This window comes from Callospermophilus lateralis, chromosome 20 (assembly GCF_048772815.1).
Source record: "Callospermophilus lateralis isolate mCalLat2 chromosome 20, mCalLat2.hap1, whole genome shotgun sequence".
In the NCBI taxonomy this organism is placed as follows: domain Eukaryota; kingdom Metazoa; phylum Chordata; class Mammalia; order Rodentia; family Sciuridae; genus Callospermophilus; species Callospermophilus lateralis.
The window spans coordinates 3,153,387-3,167,824 of NC_135324.1; the positions used below are offsets into that span (position 1 = coordinate 3,153,387).

The 14,438-nt window shown below is 36.0% G+C and overlaps 1 pseudogene; it reads right to left on the reverse strand.

Moving 5' to 3' along the window:
• Positions 1-1,527: 1,527 nt before the first annotated feature.
• LOC143638399 (uncharacterized) lies at positions 1,528-7,496 on the reverse strand (annotated as a pseudogene).
• Between the last annotated feature and the right edge of the window lie 6,942 nt (positions 7,497-14,438).

Consider the following 14,438-nt stretch of genomic DNA (forward strand, 5'->3'; position numbering starts at 1 on the left):
TTAGGGAGTACTACAACTGTACAAGGTGAAATGTTAAAGTCGTAATTCAAACTAGGGATATCTAGGCATTGTTTTAGTATTCCTAGGTCCTTCCTGTACCTTAATTTTTGCATAATTACAAACAACAGAGTATATAAATTACATAAATATTCCCCAAATAAAACTTGATTAAATATATGAAATAATTAATGGAGACGTTATAGCATTATTTACCCGATAGAATGTTTTGCTATATTTGATCCATTAGCAAAGTGAATATTGGGAGGTATGTGACCTAATAATGTTATTAAATGCATGACAAGGTTAACATTAAGAAATTCACTTTATTTAGTAACAAATTGCATCCTTAAGGTAAAATAAGTAAAAATGCTCTGTAAAACGGGCAAGGTGGTCCATGCCTGTGACCCTAGGGACGTGAGAAGCTTTGAAAGTTAAAAGCCAGGCTCCATACCTTGGTGAGGCCTTAAACAACTTAGCAAATCCTCTCTCTAAATAAAGATGAAAAAAAATCTGGGGATGCAGTTTATTAAGTGTCCCTAAGTTTAAGTACAAAAATAAAAACTAAAAATTTAAGATTTCATGTAAACATTAAAAGACTTCTGTAATAATCAACAATGAGAATTATGTTCTCTCCAGCTGTGAAAAATAAGAATATTTAGTAATTGTTGATTTATAGTAAAATTATATCCTTTTAGGGATGCACTATTCTATACTTGTATTTCCTTATTTCTACAATATCAGCTAAAGATGTTAAGAAAATTTTCAGCCAATGTCAAAAGCAATTACCCATTTTCTACATTTAAATGATTTTTTTCCCTCCTAGGTCCCAAATACTTCAAGGGATGGGCTTTAGATAAGAAATTTACTACAAATTTTTATACTTGTCAAGGTGTTTTTGTAAATAGTTTGCTGTTATCTAAGGTACATACTTTGGACAAATGGTATTCCACATTTTCTACAGGTATGAGGTAAGAAACTGAAAAATGTGTGAAATTTGAATACAGTCTTGGACACATTCTTTGGGTTTCTATATGCTGTAAATCCTCCAGTGCTTCAAAAATGTTTGATCAATGGCCAAAAGCTTTGCAAAAATTTTTCCACATGTCTCTCACTCGTATGAATTCTGAGGTGCTGAGTAGGGTGTGAACAACAGTTGGAGACTCTGTCACCTATTTTACACTTGTATAATTAATGTGCTATCATCTCTCTGGTGTGAAATAGTGTTGAACTACTGTGAAATAAGGGTTGGTTCATCGTTAAAGACACTGATGCAATGTTTTCCTTGTAAAACTTCTCTCCAGTATAAATTCTATAATGTTACTAAGATGTGATCTTCAATTTTAAAAGCTTTGCCATTCTTCACATTTATAGGACTTCTCTCTAGGATGGGTTTTCTGGTGTCGAGTAAGTGATGATTTTTGATTAAAATCCCTGCCACATTCTTCACATTTGTACGGCTTCTCACCAGTATGAATCCTCTTGTGGCAACTAAGATGTGAGATGCTATAAAAAGCTTTGCCACACACTTTACATTTGTAGGGCTTCTCTCCAGTATGAATTCTCCTGTGGCAACTAAGATGTGAGATGGTATTAAAAGCTTTGCCACAGTCTTCACATTTGTAGGGCTTCTCTCTAGCGTGGATTTGCTGGTGGCGAGTAAGTGATGTTTTTTGAGTAAAAGTTTTGCCACACTCTTCACATTTGTAGGACTTCTCTCCAGTATGAATCCTCTTGTGGGAACGAAGATATGAAAAAATAGTAAAAGCTTTGCCACATTCTCTACAGTTGTAAGGCTTCTCTCCAGTATGAATCCTTTTGTGATTATTATGGTGTGAGAGACTATTAAAAGCTTTGCCACACTCTTCACATTTGTAGGGCTTCTCTCCAGTGTGGATTTGCTGGTGCTGAGTAAGTGATGTTTTTTGAGTAAAAGTTTTGCCACACTCTTCACATTTGTAGGGCTTCTCTCCAGTATGAATCCTCTTGTGGGAATTAAGATGTGAAGATTTATTAAAAGCTTTGCCACATTCTCTACATTTGTAAGGCTTCTCTCCAGTGTGGATTTTCTGGTGCTGAGTAAGTGATGTTTTCTGACTAAAAGTTTTGCCACACTCTTCACATTTGTAGGGCTTCTCTCCAGTATGAATCCTCTTGTGGGAACTAAGATATGAAGAAATAGTAAAAGCTTTGCCACATTCTCTACATTTGTAAGGCTTTTCTCCAGTATGAATCCTTTTGTGATTATTATGGTATGAGAGACTATTAAAAGCTTTGCCACACTCTTCACATTTGTAGGGCTTCTCTCCAGTGTGGATTTGCTGGTGCTGAGTAAGTGATGTTTTTTGCCTAAAAGTTTTGCCACACTCTTCACATTTGTAGGGCTTCTCTCCAGTGTGGATTCGCTGATGCTGAGTAAGTGATGATGATTGCTTATAACTCTTGTCACACACTTTACATTTGTAGGGCTTCTCACCAGTATGAATCCTCTTGTGGCAACTAAGATGTGAGATGCTATCGAAAGCTTTGCCACACTCTTCACATTTGTAGGGCTTCTCTCCAGTATGAATCCTGTTGTGACGATCAAGCTGCGAGTTTCTATTGAAACTTTTAACACACACTTTACATTTGTAGGGCTTCTCTCCAATATGAATTCTCTGGTGATTTTTAAGGCTTGGTTTTTGACTGAAAGCTTCACAAAATTGTTTACATATGTGGGGCATCTCTCCAGTGTATGTCCACTGGTGACAAATAAGATTGGAGCTTTTATTTGAAGTTTTTTCACATTCTTTGCATGGCATAGCTCCTGTATGAACACTGTGATGTTGAATGAAGTTCTTCAGTGTGTTGCATTCTTCACATTGGTAGGTCTTCGCTGCAGAATAAGTTTTTTGGTGTTGAGTAAGAGTTGAACAATCTTTTAAGGCTTTGCTATACCTCTTACATTTACATGTCTTCAGTATAAATCCCCTGAAGTTTAACAAGTTGTAACTTTTCACTAAAGGTTTTTCTGCTTTCTTTTAAATTTGTAGGGTTTCTCACTGTCAAAGTATCTGCTGTGTTTAAAGAATATATGAAAGTATCGGCTTGCTCAACATCTTCTAAACTTATAGGGCTCTCCTTCTCTATAAATTCTCTTGTATTGAGCAAGCTCTGCACTGTCATTAAGAGCCCTTTCACTTGCATGTTTTGTCTTGACTATGAATATTTGCATTCGTAATACCTTCTGAGCACTGAAGCAAGACTTTCCCACATTTTTCATTTTGGTAAATTTCCTTTAGAAAATGACTAGGAGTTTCTCTATATTCGTAATTTTTATCAGCAATGTAAATTTCCTGGTAATTACTCAGGGTAGAGACATGGCTAATGGTGTTACTTTATAGCATTATCTATATAGTGCACTTTCCAGAAATCTGTATCAGAATTGTCACTGAGCTATAGTGGGGAAGTAGGAACCTTTCTACAATTCTTAATATTGTCTACTTGGGCACAAGGAGAAATAACTGTTTTGTTGGAGAAAAATGGACATTTTGTAAAGAAACTCTACAAAGTATCACTTTAAGAAATTTGTCTTAAACATCTTCTCTGTGCGAATGTTTGACTGGAAGTTTAATTTAGTGCTACATTAATAATTGGCCAAGTTAAAAACTGATGCATGGACCATATTTTCAAATTTTCCACATTTACTTTCAGAGGAAATAGTCTTTAAAATGGCTGTGGTATATTCTTAAAGACATATAAAGCTCCTCAAAAGTAAGTGGAATAAATTGAATTTTTTTTCACATTAATTGTTCCTGGTGTGTTTTGATCATATAATTTTTATCATAAATAGGGACTACTAATTGGTTTTGTCTATTATAATATGATTTTTGAACTTTACTCACCTATATTTTCCCATTGTTTTCTTCGTTGTAAATAGTCAAGGTCACACTTTCCATATCTTCCCTCTCTCTCTTTTATTCCCTGCTCTGGTAAAATTTCTTGAGGATGATGATAAGTCATGGCTGAAATAAATAAAAATAACCATCTTGTTTACTTACTGTATGGGGCTGAGCATATTTTGCAAACATAGGAAACTACAGCAATAAAGGAACATTAGCAGGGGAGTGGATTATTAAATCCAAGTCCATCGTTACTGCAGAAATATATAAATCAAATAAAAATGTACACAGGAAATTACTTTGAGAACTTTCCAAACCATCTTAATGTTCACAGTATCCAAGATGAGTACATTCCTATGTAGAGTAATATAGTAGTGGAAGATAAATTGTGTTTCACAGCCTTTCCTCCTTCACAATATATCTCAAAAATCTACCAACTTTCTTCAGTTTCATAAAAAAAAAAAAAGAAAAATGTGAAACATGCAAATATTCGGGGACTGTTCAAAAAGGGGTTCCTGCTTACCAACAGAAACAAACATGGCTAAATCAACTTTAAGAAAAGTTATGAATTACTCAAAGGGAATAGTAAATTATCATTTAAAAGAAGTTGACTGAACTAAACCAACACACACACACAAAAAATAGAATAAAATTTAGTCAAGAATTGTTAATAGTAATAAGCAGAAAATGTGTGTTTAAAGTCTTTCTTTAGAAAATGTCTGAAAGGGTCAGGGGTGGTTGTACACAGCAACATAGGAGGTTGAGCCAGAGGATCCAAATTTCAAGGCCAGTCAAAGTAAAAAATGGAAAGTGCAGTTCTCTTTCTGGTACTAGTAAACACATTGCAGAAAACAAGAAAAATAAAACATCCAAGTAGCTCAATTATCTCCAAGTTGCAGGTTTTAATCCAAGTTTTAAAACTCAGACTATTGAGAGCATCCAAGAGAAAAAGATGGGTCACCGAGGAATGCGTAACTATATAATCGTGAAATCCTTAGTCGAAACTTCACAACACAAAGGAATTCAGGGCTATTTTCTAGGGATGAAAGAATAAAATTTTCAACCAAGATATAATATTCACAGCTACTATCTTTCAAAAGAGAAGGAAAATGAAGACTTTAAATACATAAAAATGCACACACTATTCATCAACACTAGATCTGTTCTCCACAAAGTACAAAAGGTGAGCCTTCATACTAAAATGTAAGTGTGTACAGCAACATAAGTCATATGAAATTCTAAACATTTCTTGGCACAAACAATTCTATTTTATTGTAATGATGGGTCTCAAAACATGTAATTTTGCAATAGAATTTGAAAGCATAAAAAGAAAACTGTTGATAGGCATATATACCTGTAACAATAATATAATTTTGAAAGGACACATAAATATATTCAATTTTTAAATAAAGTGAAGTCAAGTTGGTACTCAAAGAAAATATGAGTAGGAGATTCTTCATTTTTAGGGTTTTTTTTTTGTTGGCAAATGCAAGATCACAAAATTCTGATAAACAAACCTTGGCTATCTGAATTAATTCTAAAAATTACAACTGTAGGTGTATTCAACAGGATACTCTAAGTCTAAGGACACACACATGCTGAAAGCAAAGGTAAGAATGACATACAAAAGTGACTGAAGAAAACCTGCGCTGTCTAAATTATAGCACACAAAACATAGTTTAAGACAGTTACAGGACAGAGAAGATGTTTTTAATTTTAAAAAGCCTTTAAGAGGCAAAATAGAGAAAAGGAACCTTTCCCTAGGTTCTGAATTAAGAGTAAATACATTCACAATGAACATCCTACTTCCCAACACACAAAGAAACCACTGAGAGAGTTGAATGAGAACCAAGAATCACTGTCATCCTAGGAGACATCAATCCCCACTTACTGAAAGGGAAATACAGTGAAGCAAACTGGTAATTGCAAAGCATAAGACTTTGAAAATATTTTGAACTATTGTAGACTAATAGAATCCCTGTTCTTAATCACAAGTGGGATATTATGCTGGATAGACAAATTTTATGAATTAAAACAAAGGTTAATTACTATTTAAGTGATAGTTATTTTGTAACCAACATGGAATAAAAATTTGAAGTCAATAGGAATGTTAAAAAATCCCTAAATATGTGTCAGTTGATTGAACACTCTTGGGCATGCTGTTGTTCAAGAATTGAAAGATAACTTTAAGTAGCGTAAACATCTTTTAATTTTATCTAGAGGCTCCAGGTAATATTCATCAAACTCCCGTTGTTAAATTTTCTTTTACAGAGAGAAAAATTAAATTGTATGAATATCCCCCAAAATGCAAATAAAATTAGAATATTTTCCTGCTGAAAAAAAATACTAAAAGTTACAGCATTCAGTTGTAAATGCAGACATGGAGTCAGGTAGACAGACTTCTGAGTGAGTATGGTAATAAGCCCTGACATCAATAGCAAATTAAAAACATTGAACACCAGTGTTGTACAATGTTATTCAACAGAGCCATCATGGGCGATGCAAACAAAATATCCCTTGAAAAGAACAGATGAGCCAATTTACAATACTAAACTACAGAACTTTGAACTGAAAGAATTTATTCTAACTATATATCTTACAAAATGTATGTACACTTGGTTAACTGAAATATGTCACAGAAAGAATACTGCAGAATTATATGAATATAACATCTCTAAACTAAAATAGAATCTTTCTGAAAAAAAGAGAATGGTTTTGTGATGGGGAGACAGAAATGAGCCCTTGCTTCCTAGGAATTGATTTTTTTTTTTTTGAGATGTAAACTTTTTAGAGATACATTGCATAAAAATTTGAGTTAATGTTACCGAATATTTAAAATTTTGGAGACAGTAAGTTCTATTGTGTGGTTTTGGTTATAATGAAAGTTAAGATAAAGAGAACTGCAACATTTCTCAAAGCTACATTTAAAATAATGTGGTTTTTATGCTATAAATAAGAACAAACTCATCCACATACAAATGATGGGCATGCATGTAATCTCCACTACTAGGAAGTCTGAGGCCGCAGAATTGCAAATTCAAGACATCCTTAAAAACTTAGTGAGAACCTCTCTAACAATGAGTGAAAAGGAGCTTGGGGTGTAGTTCAGCATCAGAGTATCACTGCCATCAATCCCCATTACATTTACATATAGGAAACTTCAATTTGCATGTACATGGGCAGAATGAAAAGCCAATCAAGATAAAATACAAAAGTCATAGACAAAAGAGGCTTAATATTTATACAAGCAAAAGCACATATAACATTATTGGCAATACAAACAAGAGTCATGCATATCTTAATTTGTGAAGCAATTAACTGATATGAGGAATCCCAGTCTATAACATGGATCCTACTGTACACAATGAAAAAGAAAAAAACCAACCAACCAAACTGTAAATATCCATTGATGCATTATTTTACAAATCCTCCTATTCAACTACAACTTACACCATCTCTCAAAAGAGCAGTCTTTTTCCATCTTGACTTTCATTCCATGGCAGATAATTTCACAGAAAATCCATTACACATATTCAGAAAGAACTCTGATGAGGAAGTCTTGGTGAAAAAAAACTTATGCTCACCCACAAAGAGCAGGTTGCTGTAGGTCTCCAACATCACTTCTCTATATAAATTCTGCTGAGCAGGATCCAGGCATTCCCATTCCTCCTCAGAGAAATCAATAGCCACCTCCCCGAATGTCAATGGCTCCTGAAATACAAATTGGTAGATCAATAGCACAAGGACCAAACCGTTATTCAGTTTTTAGTTTGAATTAAGAGTTAGTAGAACAGACTGTCATGTAGAAGAGTGACCTTAATTATGTAATAAGATCAGAGAAAAATACATAAGTCCAAGAACATTGTATTTCATATCAGAATGAAGTGAATGATATATACCATAATCCAAGAAATGATTAAAAGCCCAACTCCTAACTCTTCTGCCATCAGTGAATGAAATTTGGGGGACATTCCAGATGCAAATCAGACTTGTCAAAGATATTCTCATAAGGTGATTGTGCCCAAGGGAGACAAAAAGAGTGGTAAATAAGCGTTTGAAAACAGTCTGGTAGTTATTCTCTCTGCTTTGTATCCATGAGAGATTGAGCTCCTGAATATAATTAGTATCAAGTAGGATCCATGACACATTCCCAATGTGTAAAATATTAACATTTGGAGACATGTAAAGTGATTCTTCCACTTCGTGAATAGACAGACTTGAAATATTTCAAGTTCTACAAGCAGTTCAACGAGTGAATAAATTTGGTTCAACAGAGGCCCAGACAGCAGCATGTATGTGTTCAAAAGACTGAGGCAAAGTAATGGTTAATAAAAGAAAAAAGACCTTTGAATATAATTGTAATGGAAAAGTAATGATAACAATAAGTTACTTAAAATTCATACAACTAAGGAAATACATAATAAAATTATTAGTCATAAAACAGGCACAGGGCTGTCATCATCTCTGTGTGCAAAAGGAAGATGAGATCAGTAAGACACACCAGAAGTGTCCACACAGGTTTTCCACGTGGGAAGTCCACGTGTGGATGGATCCTAATTACTTAAACACAGCTACTTTACTGCAAGAATTACCTTGACATCAGAGCAGAATCACCCCATCTACACAAATAACCAATTAAAAATCTTCAATAGCAAAGTATTTAAATACTTGAGCCAATTGGAATTGTATGGTATCAAGATTTCATGAAAGGAACAACAACATGACAAATCAGGTTAGTAGATGATTATAGTCACTGTTCACAAAATGCAAAAAATAAAAGTCCTGACATGTTAGAATAAATATATTTTCCACACTGTGGCCTTCTGTGACTCATTCCTCAGCAGTGAGTGAGGCAATTCTGGGCAGCTAGAAGTAAAGTCCACATACCTCAGATTCCTTTTGCAAAGAAAGGAAATACTTAGTCTTTCAGAGTCACAATTCTCACCAGTTAAAAGACATAGCTGCAGCCAGTTTAAGGTCCTCACCTCCAATGTCCTTTAAAATTTATTTTTCAAGAAGAAAATGTGTGAATTTGCAGAAAATCAAATAGGAGTTGTGGCTCAGTGGCAGAGCACTTGCCTAGCATGTGTGAGGCACCAGGTCTGATCCTCAGCACCACATATAAAGAATAAAAGTACATCAACAACTAAAATATTTTTTAAAAAGTGCTGGGAGCCATTAGCCAAGTAGGTATGACAATTTCCTTCCAGCATACCCCTATGCTGTTTAGTGGAAGGACTCCTGGAAAGTGACCTTGCTCAAGGACCAGGGAGGATCCGTGTTTAGGGTGTTCCCGGTTTAGGATAATCCGAGTTTAGGGCGTTCACAGTTTAGGAAGATCATTCCTGCCGGGAATAGGGTGTATCCTGCTGCCTGAGTTCCTCTTGAGTTCTAGGGGTCAGACAGTATATTTGGGAGACAGAAGCCCAGTGGAGGTGTGGATTTGGGCAGAGAACGTGGATTTCCCCAGAATGTGTTTGTAGACGGCCAGTATGAGATCGGGAATAAACAATTGTTGTTTGAATCTACAAAGCTGTGAGTGGCTCGTGATTTGTGCCCAGCCAGACTGCGGCCTCTGGTGGCTCATACGCGGAACACCTGAAGCTTGGGGGTAAGTGAAATTGCTCGCCCCTGAGGGAAGGCAAGAGAATGGGTGACCATTTCAAAAAACAATGTGTTCTTCTTTTGATTTATTTTGTTTTTGTTTCAAGCTGCCTATCCCTAGAAATTTCTTAGGCAAACTGGAGGAAATGGTTGACTAAAGGTTTGAAGTTTGTCGGCCCTGAGGAAGAGAAAATTGATACAACGATTTTTTATTCCATTTTTGTTTCATTCAGTTTCGGTTTTGTTTTGTGTTATCTTAGTGGGTTGCATTATGTTTATAGTAGATTAAAACAAACTGAAAAGATGTTAAGTAAATTGTTAGAGGTTCAGAACATGGAGAAAGACATTTTAGATCAAGCAAAAGAGAAGGTCTCTCGAGCTAGTCAGACAGAGGAAGAAAATTTAAAGGAAAAGGGGTTGTTAGGAAAAAGGCCACCACAGGAGGCTGTTACTAACTCCGTTTTATCACAAGTGGGCGTAATTCAACCAACAGCCCCACCGATAGAGACAGCTGAGTGGCCCTCAAACCCCGTAGTTGATAATTGGGATCCTGAGACAGGACCTCAAAGATTAGCATGCCCTGTACTTCAACAGGTAGGAGGGCAGCGAATTCACCGTGCTTGAGATTTTAAAACAGTGAAGCAGTTAAAGGAGGCTGTAACAACCTATGGTCCCCAAGCTCCCTTCACGGTAAGCATGGTCAAGTCCATTACTAACTTGGACATGACGCCAGCAGATTGGGCTAGCATGTGTAAATCTGTGCTAAATGGAGGACAATATTTGTTATGGAAGGTTGCCAATGAGGAATTTTGCACAGAGACAGCTAGGCGAAATGCAGCAGCCGGTTACCCTCAAAGAAATCTAGATATGTTATTAGGAAAAGGACCTTATGAGGGTCAATGGCAACAAATTGAATATGATCCTGCTATATATGCACAAATTGCTGCAGATGCAGTTAGGGCATGGAAGACTTCACAAGGACATGGAGATTTACAAGGTCAGCTATCTAAGGTAATACAGAGAGCTAATGAACCTTACGCTGACTTTGTAGATAGGCTAATTCAAACGGCTGCCAAAATATTTGGGGATACAGAACAAGCAATGCCATTAATAAAACAACTGGCTTATGACCAAGGAAATCGTTGCTGCAGAGAGGTTATTAGACCTTGGAGACATGAAGATTTAAACACATATATTAAATTATGTAGAGATATTAATGAACAAGGGCAAGTCTTGGCAGCTGCAGTACAACAGGCTTTAGATGCCAGGCCAAAAACATGCTATGATTGTGAACAAACAGGACATTTTAAAAGGACTTGCCCCATAGGAGGAGGGTTTAACAAAACTAGGTATCAAAGAAATAGAATACCAGGTATTTGCCCACGATGCCGTAGAGGGAGACATTGGGCTAATGAATGCCGTTCTCAAACCATGATAGAGGGTACTCCCTTATTAAAAAACGGACAAGGACCAGGTATTTACCCACGATATCATGGATAAAGGCATCAGGCTCCATTGCCAAAAAACGAACAGCGGGGCCCACAACCACAAATATACGGGGCAGTGGAGGAACCCAACAACACCATCAGGGTAGTGCCCAGGACACATAGTCCATTAAATCCCTCATCAGACAAACCCGAGGGAGCACAGGGTTGGACATCTGCGCCTCTGCCAGAGCAGTACTAACTCCAGAGATGGTAGTTCAAATCATTCCCACAGGAATAAAAGGACCTCTTCCCCAAGGAACAGTAGGCTTATTATTGGAACGTAGCTCATCTACATTAAGAGGACTTATAAGTCCTGGGGTAATTGATCCCGATTATGTAGGTGAAATAAAAATTATAGCTAGTTCTCCAAAAGGTATATCAGTAATTTCACCTGGAGATAGAATAGCACACTTGTTAATAGTACCCAGCCTACATAATAAATTTCCTAGTTGTACTGTAGAAAGAGGTTCCAGGGGACTAGGCTCCACAGGTGTAGATTGGGCTATGCTGTCCTTAAATTTAGATTCTCGCCCAATGCTAAAACTAAATATTCAAGGACACGATTTTAATGGGCTACTGGACACAGGTGCTGACCTTAGCATCATATCTAGTCAAGAATGGCCAAAACATTGGCCATTACAACAAGCCACTCAAACGCTTCGAGGCCTAGGAGTGGCGACTAATCCCCATAGAAGTGCAATGATATTAGATTGGAAGGATCCTGAAGGATGTGAAGGAACTATACAGCCATATGTATTGGATCATCTTCCTATAAATTTATGGGGACGAGATGTCCTAGATCAATTAGGTTTGACGTTAAAAAATAACATCAATCCTAATGCGCCCACTACTAGGGCTAGACAAGGTTTTAGGAAAGAAAAAAGATTAGGAAAGCAAGGACAAGGAATAGCAGCAACAATTCAAATAGATCAAGGAACAGACAGACATGGGTTGGATTTTCAGAAAGGGCCACTGAGACAATCAAAATTACTTGGAAATCAGAAAGACCAGTATGGGTTCCTTAGTGGCCCCTGACTAAAGAAAAGATACAAGTAGCCCATGATCTGGTCAAACAACAATTAGCGGAAGGACATATACAACCTTCCATATCTCCCCATAATACTCCCATTTTTGTCATCAAAAAGAAATCTGGTAAATGGAGATTATTGCAAGATTTAAGAGCCATTAATAATGAGATGGTTATTATGGGACCTGCTCAATCAGGGATTCCTCAATTGTCTGCTTTGCCAAAAACCTGGCATGTTTTAGCTATAGATATTAAAGATTGTTTTTTTCAATTCCAATTCATCCCGAGGATAGTCCACGTTTTGCATTTACTATCCCTGCATTAAATCATGAAGGTCCTGATCAGATATGAATGGAAAGTACTCCCTCAAGGGATGGCTAACAGTCCAACTATGTGTCAAATATGTTAACAAAGCAATCCAGCCACTTAGAAATCAAAATCCTGAACTACAAATATTTCACTATATGGATGATGTATTATTGGCACATAAAGATAAAAACATATTGCTGGAATGTTATGCCACACTTACAAACTTAGTAAAAAATTATAATCTAGAGATAGCAATAGATAAAGTACAATTAAATTTCCCAATTAATTATTTAGGAGTTCTATTATCCTCAACCATGGTCCGTCCACCAAAAATTCAAATACGAGTAGATCAACTCAAATCACTTAACGACTTTCAAAAGTTATTGGGAGACATAAATTGGATAAGGCCTTATCTAGGTATACCAACAGGAGAGTTGGGACCTTTATTTGATATTCTAAAAGGGCCATCAGATCCAAACTCACCTCGCATGTTAACTCCTAAAGCAAGAAAGGCATTAAAAATTATTGAGACATACATGGAAAATATACATTTGAATAGAATTGATAAGTTTGCCTTTATTATTTATTGTACTACCAACAAAAAATATTCCTACAGGAGTATTTTGGCAAGGTCCATTATTGTGGATACATTTATCTTATTCTCCTAGCACTATTCTTACTCGGTATCCTGAGGCTGTAGGACAATTAATACTCAAAGGAATAAAAGCAGCGAAGGGAGTGTTTGGAATTTCTCCCAATAAAATTATTACTCCATATACTATGGATCAAATTGATGAGTTAGCTAATGAGTTAAATACTTGGGCAATAATCATGTGCAAATCTAATGTTACATTTGATAATCACTTACCATCTAATCCTTTGTTGTCTTTTTGGTCTAATCATCTTGTAGTTTTTCCAAAAATGACCAAAAAAAAACCCCTATCATGAATGCTCCAAATATATTCACTGATGGGTCAAATAATGGTACAGCAGCAGTAGTTACCCCTGATCAAACTTTTACATTTTTAGTACCCAAACAATCAGCTCAAAAGGTAGAGCTTAATGCAGTATTATAAGCTTTTGTGATGTTTAAAGATTCTGTATTTAATTTATTTTCCAATAGTCAGTATATAGTTAATGCTATAGTATCCCTTGAAGATGCTGGTAGGATTTCCCCTTCCTCTACTGTTTTCTCTTTGTTTTCCACTATACAAAGTCTAATCTGGGACAGAAAAGATCCATTCTTTATAGGACCTATCAGGGCACATACAGGATTGTCTGGAGCCCTTAGTTTGGGCAATGACATACATATTTTCTCTACACTAGAAGAAGCTATAAATTTTCATAAAAAGTTCCATGTCAATGCTAATACTTTACAAAAGCATTTTAAAATAACTAAGGAACAAGCTAGACAAATAATAAAACAATGTCAAAATTGTGTGACCTTTTTACCACAAGTTAATCTTGGAGTCAATCCTAGAGGACTGATACCTAACCATATTTGGCAGATGGATGTCACACACTTGCCAGAATTTGGAAAATTAAAATATTTACATGTTACAGTTGATACTTCTTCCGGATTTTTGATGGGCTCCCTTCATGCCGGAGAAAAAACTAAAGATGTTATAGCTCATTGCTTACAAAATTTTGCCACTGTGGGCGTTCCTAAACAGTTAAAAACCGATAATGGTCCTGGTTATACTTCTACCTCTTTTAAACAATTTTGCCCATCATTTGGTATTACTCATCTAATAGGAATCCCATACAATCCTCAGGGACAAGGCATAGTTGAAAGAGTTCATCAAACTATTAAAACGTACTTATTAAAGCAAAAAGAGGGAATTGGAAAGGTATATATATCCCCCAAAGATAAACTTAAAATAACGCTTTTTACTTTAAACTTTTTAAATTTGGATTCATCAGGACTTAGTGCTGCAGAAAGACATATGTATCCAAAAAATGTACATAAGCCTAAGGTACTTTGGAAAGATATTCTAACAGGACAATGGAAAGGTCCTGACCCAGTGATTGTCTGGAGTTGGGGCTCTGTTTGTGTTTTTCCACAGGGAGAACAGCAGCCAACTTGGATTCCAGAAAGACTAACTAAAGCAATTTCTACAGATCAAAAAGAAG